Source organism: Chanodichthys erythropterus, chromosome 19 (genome assembly GCF_024489055.1).
Source record: "Chanodichthys erythropterus isolate Z2021 chromosome 19, ASM2448905v1, whole genome shotgun sequence".
In the NCBI taxonomy this organism is placed as follows: Eukaryota; Metazoa; Chordata; class Actinopteri; order Cypriniformes; family Xenocyprididae; genus Chanodichthys; species Chanodichthys erythropterus.
Genome location: NC_090239.1, coordinates 29,747,124 through 29,759,264, shown reverse-complemented (window position 1 = coordinate 29,759,264; position 12,141 = coordinate 29,747,124). Strand labels below are relative to the sequence as shown.

General features: G+C 39.5%; 1 protein-coding gene across 4 annotated transcripts in view; it reads left to right on the top strand.

Annotated features, from left to right (window-relative positions):
* Positions 1–12,141, top strand: part of jmjd1cb (jumonji domain containing 1Cb) — a 160,028-nt gene that overhangs the window by 94,239 nt on the left and 53,648 nt on the right. The window contains exon 2 of one of the 4 annotated variants that reach the window (XM_067370107.1): positions 7,573–11,211. The exons of the other annotated variants lie outside the window; for them this stretch is intronic. The gene's annotated coding sequence lies outside the window, so the exon portion shown is untranslated. The remainder of the gene's footprint in view (positions 1–7,572; positions 11,212–12,141) is intronic. 4 annotated transcript variants of the gene reach the window in all.

The window sequence follows — 12,141 nt, the reverse complement described above, 5'->3', positions numbered from 1 at the left end:
CAGTGACAGACTGAGATGCCTCATTGGCTGTTATTTGTGCCTATATCTTCTCAGCAACCATACGAGAGTGATTTTATGTGTGTCTCTACTGTGCATTCACTGACTGCCTGTCTCACAGTTGACAAGCTCCTTAAAAAAGTGAAAAATGACTGCTGAATTCACTGCTATGCCAATTATGCTATGCATGTGCATGTGTATATTAACACTCATACACATACTCATTCACTCATCACAACATATTTGATGTTGCTTGAGTGAATATGTTTTGAGTGCCACCTAAGTCATGTGATGTGTTTTAGACCTTGCTTTTGCTCATATTGGATTCTGATTAATTGATATTGACATGTGCTGGTCTGCTTATTTAGGGTGTCCTGCAGATCCCTCTGATATTGTACAATGCTGATCAAGATTATCACACTTAACAAAGAGAAATAAATTTGTTTGTGTGATAAATAAAAGAACATAGTAAAAGAATATAGTTTGTCGTGAACTACAGTTAGTAGTGGAGCAAAAGTTTGACAAGCATCTTGCTGAACAACTTGGTTAACTATCGAAAGACATGTCATCTATTTATTTTTGTATAATATGACAGAACCCAGGCATTTCATTACATTCAAATCACACTGTTAGGTCTCAGTTCGAATGCAGTTTCTTTTGCTGAGTAGCAGTGCAAGAAACACAAATATGCTATAATATCATTTTCTTGAAGACTTATTATTGGTTGTAAATCAGCATATTTGGGTTGAAATGTTTCATAGACAAAGGTGATGCACAGTGATGCCGTGTTTTCCACGCAGTATCGCGCTCATTATCAAAGGCGATTCATCTGCGATATGAACGCGATATTGCGTGGCTTGTCAGTGAACTACGGCTCTGTCTATTAAATGCCGCTCCATTTGAAAGCAGGTGATGGCGATTTAACGGTAATCAGGGAACCGGCTTTACTGACAAAATGCGATATATCGTGCAGCCCTAACGTGTGGTCATTTGCCTGTGATGACATTTGTCTGATTTGTGTTGTGATTTGCAGTGCTGGTGAGAGAGTGAGAAGATGAAAACAAAGGCTTATTGATGAATGTCAGATGAATCTCACAAACCAACCAAAGCTTTCAGCACTACCACTCACAGATCAGTTCTCCTGCTTGAGTCTCTTTATTTATTTATTTATTTATTTATTGCACTCAAAATGAAGACAAAGTCAGACGGTTTGGATGTGCTGCTTTATGCTTGAAATTAAGTACAATCAATAGCTTTAAGTTTATTTTGCCAACTTTTTGGAGTACACTAACATATTAATAAATTTTTTTTATTGATATTTAAATATTTTATTTATTTTATTCTTTAACTACTATGTACTCACATCAAAAAAAAAAAAAAAATTGTTTTATACAGTGTACTCATTCATGTTGATTTGTAAAACACCTGTGCTGCTATTGACCCTTTGTAAAGACCCGCCGCCCTCAGTTACTGTTGCTTTGTCCGACAAGCCATGGTGCTGTCACCCTACACACAGTGAAAAATACAAAGCATAGCAAAGAGGACACTGACAACACGTTGACAGAGCAGGTTTCTTATGATATTAAACAAAGTCCCAGCTTCCAAACTGTGTAATTTTTAAAGAAATTTAAACAATAAAAACAGTTTTGTGGCTCTTTAATGTGTTGTGACAGATTGCTGTAGCTCCTATGCTCAAGTGTCTCATGAACCGAACATCTCTTCCTACTAGTTAATTTATAGCATAAAATAAACATGGAATGTTGTTTCAAATGTGGAAAGACATCAGTACACACCATTTTTTTTTAAGTTCAAGCCCACTGAAGTTAACCTTCTAACTCCTGACTGCTTTGTCGGACAAAATGGCGGATTTGGCGTTATGATTGGTTAGATCACTTGTCAATCAATCTCCCGGCGAAGGATCAATTGAGCTGGGATCGGCGGGTAAGATTAGAACAGGTTTGGTGGTATGGGAAGGTTTAAGGATGGATTAAGTGGTAAGGGAAGGGTCCACAGTCTAATTATATATGTCATTACAAAAACTAATTACAGATGTAATATACAGGCTTTTTTTAAATGTAAGCACAATGTAAAACATGTATGTACACAATAAGTGCATTGTAGTGTATCCTATTCCAGTTCCTACTAATGTTGTGATGTGCTTTAATAGAGACTGTTGACTAAACACTTGTATTTGTATTTGTGGTTTTTTTTATGTAATTGAAATGGGAAAAAAATCCAGTATTCAGCATATACTCTGTCATTATTAATATTGTCAGGTGGCACAACTGATATTCATTGTTTTGCAGTAGCAGTGCAAGAAACACTAGTATATTGACATGGACTAATATGTTGTAATATGATGTTCTTGAAGACTAAGTGAAGGTTTACTTGCTGGAGCTTAACCTTATTGCAAATGTCTGTTTGTCTTCTGCCTCTCTGGCTAGAGACTCAGACTTAGTCAATCCGCTTTTGTCTCTTTGGCACGGAGACTCAGGGCATGCTGCATCTGTTATTGTCTCGCTGGATAAAGACTGTACGTAGTTGTTAATGTCTCTTTCTTCACAGACTGGAGGCTCAGAGCCTCACTAGCTGTAGACTCAGGCTATGTCCACACTAGTGTGTTTTCATTTTAACACAGCATTTTAAAATGAAAACGATCCTCGTTCATACTGGCATTTCCACTGTGTTTCAGAAAAGATCTCCGTCCAGACTACACCACCGAAAACGCATGTCACATGACCATACATGCACACTGGGCATGTGCGTACAAGTGTAAACAGTTGCAGATTGCTCTAATAGCTTGCCTCTTGGGCATGTATGCAGCTGCAATATCATAAAATGCAGAGTTTAACTGTACAATGGCTGCTAAAAAGGACAATAAAATCAGCAAAGCTTGCAGTTTCATCTCCATGTTATTGTTTACAAAATTGTCTAGGCTCGTCTGTTATTGTCATGTTCCGGTAGCATAATGGTCATATGCTATGTTGATGAATCAGGGAAGGATACACAATGATCTCCATTTTGGTCCATCAACACTGAAACGCAACTGCAGCATTTCCAAAAGTCTCAATTTTTGAGGGTTGAAAACTCCGGAGTAGTGTCGATGCCAGGCATAACCATAGCAAAAGTTATGCATTTAAAACAAAAACGCGCTAGTCTAAACGTAGCCTCAGAGTATGGAATCTGTTGTTGTCTCTTCCTTCACAGGCCGGAGACTCAGAACTTGTATGTATCTGTTAGTGTCTCACTACATGGGAGACTCAGAACAAGGAGTGTCTGTTGAAAGGGTACATTTATCCCTTTCCGATGAGGAGATTGCAATTTGGTGCTTCTCCATTCCATTGCTGTGATTGGCTGTTGGCATTAGAGAAGACAAACACAGTGTGGCTCACCCTTCTTTCCCTTGTGGAACTCATTTGCATAAAGCACACAGAAGTATTTACAGTGTCTTTTAAAGTTTTATCAATGCATTTGTCACTTTCCAAACCACCACCAGAATACATTTGGCAATGTCATGAACAGATACTCCAACCAAGGTGGGAAAAGGTTGAACTGTCATGCATGCATTCATTTGTACATTAAAAGCTTTGTGCAAGACGTTACACTACAAATAGCTGTCACTGAGAGTACATATTTCTCTGAATTCATATAAAATGGATGTGCTTTAGTTTACATCAGTTTTAAGGTTTCCAAACATGGTTATGAATTAATAATTTTGGTGTGTCTTTGTTTCAGCCACTGTTCTTGCATCCAAAGTGTTCAAAGGAATTTTCATCGCAGTTGGCTTAAACCATAGGCATTAGTCTCAAGATGGGTGCAGAGCAGAAACTGCCTGTGGACTAATGAAAAGTCCTGTCCTTCCCGCGGTTGAGGTGTCTGTCAGTTGTCCTAGCATCCTTATCTGATGGTGTTTGACCTTTGTTTGTGCTAGTCCACCAAGATCCAATCAAAATGTAAAGAGAGGGGCCCTGCCATGAAACTTGAATGTGTTGTTCCCTACAATATGTCAAGAGAAATCAAGAGAGTGAAGCTCAATATCATTTAACACTTCAGCCAGTGAAATTCTGCCGATGCTCTTGTCAGGACATCTGAATACAGGTTTGCCATGTTGTCTCTTGGGCAGCTGGCAGACAGATTAACTAGCTTGAAGTCCCTGCACTGAAAGGGATATTCTTGGAGTGTTCACCCGGGCATCTCCAAACCTGATCCACACAAGCTGCTCTCACTGCGCTGAAGATTACACTCTCTTATTGATCGGGAATCATACGAGCTTGATGATTAAAATCTTCACCGGTGAAATTCTTCCTTCTTGGTGCTCAGTGCTTTTCTGGGTTCACGCATAATTGGCACTGTATTTCATCTTCATGACCTTAAAGCAGGAGATAAGGCAGCGTTTCCTGAGGTTTATGCCACAGCATTTGCCGGGACGTTAATTGCATGAATGCGATCACAGCTGCCGAGCTGCTACCTGACCCTATCGGAGCCGAGCAATTTGAATGGTTAAAGTTATTATGCAAAACAGGCAGAACAGAAGAGGAACGCTCCATTAAATGAAATGTCACAGTGTCTAGAGCTTCCATTTTGCATTAGAGAAAATTGGGAAAAATTGTTATCAACCAATAAAGCCTAGAGTGATGTTTTTTTTTTTTTTTTGTTCTCTCTGCAACTCTTGTTTGTGTGTGCACTACTGTTCAAAAGTTTGGGGCCAGAATGTTTTTCAAATAAGTATCTAATTTTCAACAAGGCTGCATTTATTTGGTCAAAAAAACAGAAGCAGCCATTAATCCAGTCTTCAGTGTCACATGATTCTTCAGAAATCATTTTAATATGCTGATATGGTGCACAAGAAACATTTCTTATTTTTATTAATGTTGAAAGTTTTGCTGCTTAATGAATAGCCTAGAAAATTTAGCTAGAAGCTGTCCACACTGGACGCGACAAAGCGGCCGTAGCAAATCTATTTGTTCTTTGTATCAAAAGCTTGAAGTACGTCAGAAATAGAATGGTTTGTTGTTGCATCACATGCAGTGTAGACAGCGTCAATGATTATAATGGGTTGTATTTGCTTTTGTCGTGTTGTGCCGCTCATGTCTGGTGTAGACACGGTGTGAGAAATCTGATGATGTCACGCTTTGCTGTTGTTATTGAAAAGTCTTATTTGTAAGTTATGTTGAAATCTGGTTATTCGAATGTATTAATTCACGTCACGTCCTGCATATCTGTGTAATCTGTTAATTCAGTTTTGTTCTGCTGGCTACAGCACATGCTCCTGTCTGCTTTTAAGTTTCTACTGGTGTGGTGATGACGGGAAATTCTTGTTACTTGCTAAACTAGATAAGCTTCACATTTTCTCTAATCACTTAAAACCTGTGCTGTTAACTTTGATTTTTAACTTATTTTCAGTTCACTTCTTTCTAAAGAAAAAAACTTCATGGTTTTGTGGGTTCGTTTACTAAATATTTTTTTCTTCATTGTACATTCAGCTTCAAATAGAGCATAGTACTTTCAGCATCATTAAATTCGACATTTAAATCCATTCAAGATAGGGTGACCATATTGTGCTTTTCAAAGAAGAGAACATTGACAGTAGTTAAGGGGTTATTTTATGCATTAGGAATCAGTTATCTAGGTTTAGATGTAAAATTTAGCCTATGCACTTTTTAAATGTTAAAAATGTATTATATGCAGAAATTAACATTAACTTCTATTTATTTATAAAATAAGAAATGGTAAATTTTCAGTTCATGATAGCTAATGTGTTAACTAATGTTAAAGTGTTTCATTTAGTTCATTTAGTTCAATACTCTCTCTTTTGGCTAATGTGATCCTGACCAGGATGAAAACACAGGAATTCTTGTGTAATTTTTTTACATTTTAAAATGCCGGTTTTTACACATACTGTGTGAGTGAGGCGTTTTCATTTCGGTGAATGGGATGAATTCTGGGACGTGACACCACACAATTTATGCTCCCAGTGTGAATGCTGTAATCTGATTGATGTGAATCGTGCTTGCTGAAGGTAATGATTGAAAAGTAGTTTCACCAACTTAATTGTGAAGGCATTGTGAATGCAATTACACATACATAGAAGGTATGAGGGCTGTAGAGAGCATATCAATAGGAACACAAAACCAATACATTTTAGGCTATTTAGAAATTATATTTTAGATTTATATAATAATATAAGGAAATGTCTGGTCAACCTAATTCCAGCGTATTACACAGATTTTCAAAATCAACACAGAAAATTCAAAGCATTCCTCATATTCTGAGTAAGAACTAACAATCTGAGAGAATGTAATGCATTTACTAATAAAAGACTTGTGGGAAATCACAGCAGCATGTCTGTAATTTTTTAAAGCGGTGTGTGCTGTGTGTGACTGCACGATGGCAGTGTACTGAGAGAGACGGAATGAGCACGAGACGTGGGATTGGGTTTCTGCACGTGAAAATGGTCTTTGATCATGGTGGAGCGCTTTGGGTCTTTTGAGCATGACAGCTCGGGTGCCAAGAACACACTGCGGCATAGACGCTCTGGACTCCAGCAGGCTTTTATCATGCTGTCTGAGAGAGAGGGAACACTCATTTCCTGCCACTTCCTGCTTTTCAACACGGGCGGCTTCAAATGTCATGCGGTTATCTTCACTGGCTCTTCATTCCTGATGTGTGTGTGTGTGTGTGCACCTTGTTCTAGCACGTCTGTGCTTGTGCCTCTTATAAACCATTTATAATGACTTAAATTGGCATAATTGTCATAATTTCCTCACTCTGATGTCATTTCAAACCTGTTTGACTTTTGTCTGTGGACCACAAAAGAATTGAGATTTTGATGATAAAGATATTTTGATATGCCTTTTTTCCCATACAAATGGAAGTCATTGTTCATCAAAACTGTTTGCTTTTAATAACAATCTTAAAAATAGATTTTCCATAGAGGTAAGAACGTCATACAGGTTTGAAATAACACAATGCATATTTTGGGTGACTTTTAATTGCAATTCTGTTTGATTTACTGGTGAAATTAGCTGCTTCCATCCAGAGTTGCACATATAACTTATTTGCAAATTTGGAATATCACATAAAACATTTATGAATAAAAAATGTGTCCGACTCAAATGAGCGCATCTTGGTGTTTCCATCCAGCAGTTATTGAGGCGATATCCCAAAATGCACATACAAATAGGTGGATGGAAACATAGCTATTGTTGGTTAGTGTTTAAGTGTTCAAATTGTGTGGCTTTTGGAGGATACTGCTCTTACTTTTCTAAGCAATTGGACTTGACATTGTTGCCTGGCAGTAATTGTTGCCTAAGAATTTTGAGGCTATCAAACCCATTGACTTGGTAAATATAATTTTACCTAATTACGTCAGTAGAAAAGTTGTTTTAGTGGCAAAATAAAGTTATTGACTTTATTTAGTTTAGAATAATGTGCACTAATGAAGCGTGCAAAACAAGACCTGATGTATTTAGTAAAAGAGCAAATAGGATCAATTTTGTCTCCTAAAAATGGACATTGATGTCTTTAAAAGTTTATTCATTATTTGTGTCTTAATCTTTGTGCCTGTATCTGTAGGACAAACAGAGCTGTTATTTTCTCACAGTTCCTGTCTTCGCTTCAGGAGACTGAACATGGTGTCCTGCCCTTGAGGTGGGCACAGCCACTGGAGTGTAAGGAAACCCACCCACACTCCTGCCCCTCTGTCCGTGTCCTGATCGCTCTAGTGGGCACACACTTCCCTTTAATTCTCTACTGCATTATACACCACGTCTGAGCCAAGGACATCCTACCTGTGAGCCAAACGCCTGTCCCTTCATTTTAATTTATGTGGATTATTGTGTCCTCTCTGCAAGTGCGTCCGGTGACTAATGGGTTTCAGCGGGATTGTATTTCAGCCCAGCATGGCCATTTGAATGCCGAGCTGCTGAGAAAGTCGTCTGGACCCGCGGGGAGGAAACGTGTCCATGGCCTCGCTTACTAAAGCTTTATGTACTTTTTAAAGGAATAGTTCACAACCCAGAAATGAAAACTGCCATTTACATACCCACACTCATGTCACCGGTATGATTTTCTGTGGAAAGTTTAGCTCAGTATGCGTATCACAATGTTTTTTTAAACTGTAATTATTTATTTATTTATTTTTGCTATGTAAATGAGTGTTATGATGTGGTCAGCAGGCAAGAAGGCGACTCAAAAACAAAACAGGCTTTATTAATAATCCACACTCTCTAAATGAACATGCAGGAGAATAACGCAAACCACACAGTGCATAAACGAGAACTGACCAAAAACAACTGAAACACAGGGCTATATAAAGAGGGGTGGAACAAAGGAAAGTAAATTACATGTATGTGAAAGTAATACGCAACTATTGCAACTAACGAGGACATAATCAGTAACCAATGAACGCGAAACTAAACAGAGCGGGGAAACAGGAACTAAAGGGGAAAAAAGAACAGAATGTGAAAATAATGGTCCACATAACAGAATATAAACGTGATAATTAGCTTGTTGGGCTGTTATGTATAACAGTTAGTTCACATCTTCGAATCTGACTGGACGAAAGGCTCTCTAAGACTGCTGATATTTCACCAGTATCAGCACTGCTTGTCTTTGCACATTCTAGACAGGCTGTCAGTCAATGCAGGTTACATTGTTACGCCACTAGGTGGTTGCAAGGGCTGTCTATGATTGAGTCCATTTAATTCAAACCAATAATCATTAAACCATGAATTCAACTAATACGTTCAAAAACACTGATTCATTCATTGGTGTTGAAATTATTTTAACTTTGTGTGCCACTTTACAAGGCTCAACAGACCAGTAATGGGGTAATGCTGAAGTTGATGTATCTCCTTCCTCTTCAAACATTTTTTTTTTTCAGGAATATATGACTTGACTTGAAGACCTGTAATCGCACACGCTTAGTCGATCTCTCTCGCTCATTGTCTGTTCAGGCTTGTTTAGTGCAAATCTACGGAGCCTCTGTACAAATCCTAATGGTAAACAGTCTTGAGTAAAAAAGAGCCATTTGAGGAAAATTGTTCTCTTTCACACGCAAACTTTTCAAAGTGTACTCTGTTGACAGGGAGTATGGATTAATGTGTTTGCCACATTTGGATGGGGATTAAAATATAGCATGTTAAGATGCTTGTGCAAGATTTAATGATTCAGTGATACCAAATTCCATTGGTTATTGCATGACTTATTGACCAGTATAGGTAAGCACAAAACATTTAATAGCAAGAATTTTAGGGAATAAAGACTTCAATGTCTGTGTTTTCCTCACATGAAACTTTTGGGTGACTTTAGAACATTAACAACAACAACAACATTTATTTATAAAGCACATTTAAACACAATATGGATTGATCCAAAGTACACAATAAATACAACAATTACATGTTCCCAAAAGCTAAAGAATAAAAATATTATTTAAGAGTAGATTTAAAAATGTCAAATTAAGGAGCAGACCTCACATTCCAAAGCTTGGGCCCAGCCACAGAAAAGGCCTGATCACCCTTTGATTTGTAGTGACACTGTGGCACAATCAAAAGCAAGTGATCAGAAGATCTAAGTGCCCTAACCTAAGATTACTCCAAGGCTTTTGATTTGTTTGTGTACATTGGTTGAGAGAGGACCTAACTGGGCTTCAGGGGAGATCCCTAGAAAATTATGTCACCCACCTCTTGATATCATTTATACATTTCAATAACAAATCGAATGAAACAGTGGTGTCAAGCCGTACTGGAAGGTAAAACTGAGAATCGTCTTCATAAAAGTGATATGAAATGTTGTATTTCTGAAAAATGTGGGCAAAGGCAAGCATATAAAGGGAAAACAATAAATGTCCCAAAATGGATCCCTGGGGCACACCACGTAAAACGGGCGCAGATGATGAGGAAAATTTCCCTAAATTTACAGAAAATGTCCTATTTTTGAGGTAAGAAGCAAACCGTTGTAATACAGTGCCTTTGACACCTACCATACATTCTAGTCTTTAGAAGACTTGAAATACCACTCATGGGTAATGTGAGCTTCTTTCATGGTTATTTGTCATTTTTGGAGCTAAAGAGATCCCATTCAATTCAATTGTATGGCAAAAAGCAGCCAGGACATTCAACCAAAGATCTGCTTCTGTGTTCCTTAGAAAGTCATATGGTTTGGAACGACATGACAGAATTTTCATTTTTGGGTGAACTATCCCTTTAATTCTTAGTGTGTGTGTGTGTGTGTGTGTGTGTGTGTGTGTGTGTGTGTGTGTGTGTGTGTGTGTGTGTGTGTGTGTGTGTGTGTGTTTATGTGCGCGCACCAGTGGCCTGCTCATCAGGGTGAGTCATACTGTGGGGCGGCTCTGCCACCTGTGATGGTGGGAGATTAGTTACATTGTACATAGCAACGCCCTTTTCATGGTTTACACTCGCCTCCATGCCACCCCCACCCTCTCTTTTCCTCTCTCACTCTCTCTCTCTTTCTCTCTGATTCTTTCATTTCACTCTCTACAGTGCCACACTGATTTTCTCACCACACAAACAGCCACTGAAAAACTTGTCTGCGTAACAGCAAACCAAAAAACCATGACGAGAGGGAAAATACAATAGCAGCCTGTGCTTGCTTGTTCTTTTAGTACGTGACTCTCAAGAGCTTCCTGATCGCTGCAGTGGCGGAGTGTGTTTGTGTGTGTGTGTGTGTGTTAACCGCTTGTGTAACCAGGCTCTGGAGGAAGCAGGCAGCCTGACCCAGTTCCAGACTCAGGCAGGCCGAGAAACATCGCTCACTGGACGGATCGGAATTGTTCTCTGGCACCGCTGACGACAGACTCGCTAACAGTCTGATGCTCAGATACAGAAAGACGAGCAGAAGAGGGAGCGAGTGAACGAACGGTCCGCTTCACTTTTTAGTCCTCCTCGCCCTGTTTCTTTGAGCTCTGCGGCAGCGGAGGCTTTTCTCTCATTCTGTGTTTCCTGTCAGCCACATAAAATGTCTGACATGTGGCCAGCGTCTGAGCAGGGAAGGTCTCTTTTCAAAGCACGCCTCTTCTTTTAAAGACCACAAGACGTCTTTGAGAGAAACTTGTGCTTGTTTGTTTTGCCTTTCTTCCTCTTTTTCTCTCGCTCATCTGCGTCCCACTCGAGTTTCTTTAACTTGAGTGGCGCGTGTCCACTGACCGAGCTCCACCATCGGCTTGGGCTCATCCTCAAGACCAGCGAAGAGGTAAACAATCTCTTGTTTTCTATAAATAAGCCTTTTTATGACTTTCAGACTGTATAGCCTGAAGACATTGAGGGTAAATGTCTCATGTTGAGCCGGTTACATCAGGGCGGGTTGGATCATTCATGTCTTCGTCTAACAGGATGTTTATCAACCATCTGCTTGTGTGCAGTCAATTGTGTTATTGTGTCTACAGCTACAGGGTGCTAACTTAACTGCTCGAAAACACAAGCACCTTTCAATGCCTTGCAAAAGCGACAAGCCTTCTCTCTTGCGCACAAAACACTATCAAGGACGGACCGGCAGAACTGAGAATTAAAGTTGCAGGGGATTTTTCCTGCTTGTACGCTTATTAAAGCAATACTGCGAAAGACATGTGAGCGGCCCAGACAGACGGTGGGTGTCGGATAGAACTGCAGCTGTGTGGAAAGCCCCCGTTTATTTGAGACAAGGATGGATGGTGTGCCTGTTTTTGGTTGGGCGTTGGAACAGGGGTCGTCTAGTGTTTGTTAGGTTGATAGCAGACGGAGGTGTCTTGTGTTTTGACAGGCCTGTTCGTTCATTCCAGAGAAGTAAGCTGATTATATCGTCCTGTTCTCTCTCTCTGGGGCAAAGTCTGGAGGGGCATTTAATCTGCTTGATCCACTGAGAAGTGTACTGCCTGAAACGGTGTATGTATGTGTGTGTTTGAGGGAGGAAGGGCAGGGTTGCACTATGACCCATTTAGCAAACAGCTCCTTCAATGCAGCACTGTGCATAGTGCGGCTGTTTCTAATTATGCCTCTCAGATCCGAGAGAGAGAGAGGACGAGAGACAGTCTTGTTCCAGAACTGTCATTTTAGACGGATAGTTCACCCAAAAACGAAAATGGTCATTGTTTACTCAACATAATTTTGTTCCAAACCTGTATGATTTTATTTCTTCTGTGGAACA